Source organism: Anneissia japonica, unplaced genomic scaffold (assembly GCF_011630105.1).
Source record: "Anneissia japonica isolate Jap-2015-1 unplaced genomic scaffold, ASM1163010v1 scaffold35225_len15083_cov97, whole genome shotgun sequence".
In the NCBI taxonomy this organism is placed as follows: domain Eukaryota; kingdom Metazoa; phylum Echinodermata; class Crinoidea; order Comatulida; family Comatulidae; genus Anneissia; species Anneissia japonica.
The window spans coordinates 13,248-14,893 of record NW_022727732.1 but is presented as its reverse complement, the minus strand read 5'-3'; positions in this window follow the sequence as shown (position 1 = coordinate 14,893).

Genomic DNA, 1,646 nt, shown 5'->3' with positions numbered 1-1,646 from the left:
ACTAATGTTGTTTTAAGAGCATTGTTATCATTAGCCTCGATGTTAAGCAAGTGGGTATAAAACTACCTAGATTTAGAGTCATTATGAAAAATCTGACAAATTAGATTGAGTTGAAATGTCGTCACTATGGTGCGGATTTTAGATATATTCATATTATGTAGTAATGGAGTTGTTTTACAATATTTATTTAAACCAATTGATGCTTTAATAAGCTTGCTTTAGTAGTCTCAAACTTTTGCATTGTAATGTCATTGACAATTAAGCATTGTCACCCATACACTAAAGTAGCATGACAATCTCCCAGACATGGATTTTAACATCTGTTGAGGTACTATTATGACATACAAACATTCCGAAGGAAAAAAAAAACGCTTTTTGGCATTTTCTAACCCTTTGACAATGTTTTGTGGACTTCAGATTATTTGAGAGAATAACGCTAAGGTAGGTCATTATTTCAATGACATTTATTTTGCACTCATTTAGAAACCATGATGGATCAGGGTAAAGAGCTTTTTTGCCAAATATAATACATAACAAAATGCATTAATTAAGCATATATAGTTTATTCAGGGAGTTTACTTTTTTTGCAGATAATATAATATAGTATGCGTCGTTTTTATTCTAATAGACTCTAAGTCCGTTATGATGAATAATGAGCGGAGTTCATTTTTCATCATTGAGAACAAAATCCAGGGTAACAGAATTCAAAGTATAAAGAAATAATTGTAGGCAGCTTTACTCTTGTGTTCTAACTGGCTTACTTTTTTATTTTATTTTTTTTATCAATAATCATACTGTTTATTTTCATTTGTTTTTAAGGAATTTCCGTGGTAACAAAGTACCCACTGATTGGAAACAATGTATCTTTAATGGTTTGAAAAGTCTTGAAACGTTGTAGGCCTAAGTTTTGGCCCTCTAATAATCTCTAATAAGCTGTTCTTGAACATTAATTAAGTTATGTGGCTCACTAACCAAATGTAAAAATTGTTTTACATAACTCAATCGATTACTTACATATAATATTGCCTGTGTTAAAGAACTAATAAAAAAAATAAAATTAAAAAAAATTAAAAAAAACGGATGTAACCAGATTTTAAACAAAATGTTTAAGGTACTCATGATAAATATAATTTGATTTATTTAAGTTTTTTGGAAATATATATCGATTTGACTCTTTAGTGCGGTAGGTTGAATGTGGTTAAATGCCATTTGTTTATGGAATCCATTCCTAACATTTTTGCCAGGGAACGTTTCTGGTTTATTCCTGCACAGTGTTACTCGTCCCGTTTCTACCCGACCGTTTACACTCTGCGTCTGTTCGAGACTCTGTGCAATCAAGTCATGAATTGACTGATTTATTGGTTGAATAATAGCATTAGTTAGACCGGAACTATATTCTGTACTGTACTTCGAAACTATTTGGTAATTATAGGCAGTGGCGTATCTAGAAGTCTTGAATTGGGGGGGTCTGATGGGGGCGCGAAGGCGAAGTGGGGGCTCTATGATCAGTTGAGGGGCGCTAATTCGCAAAATATTGTGATTTTAGGTGATTTTTAACTACTTGACCGTGATTATATATTTTTTTGGGGGGAAGGGGCGTGAGTAATTTTTGGGGGCGGGCGCCCCCCATGCCCTCCCCCAGATCT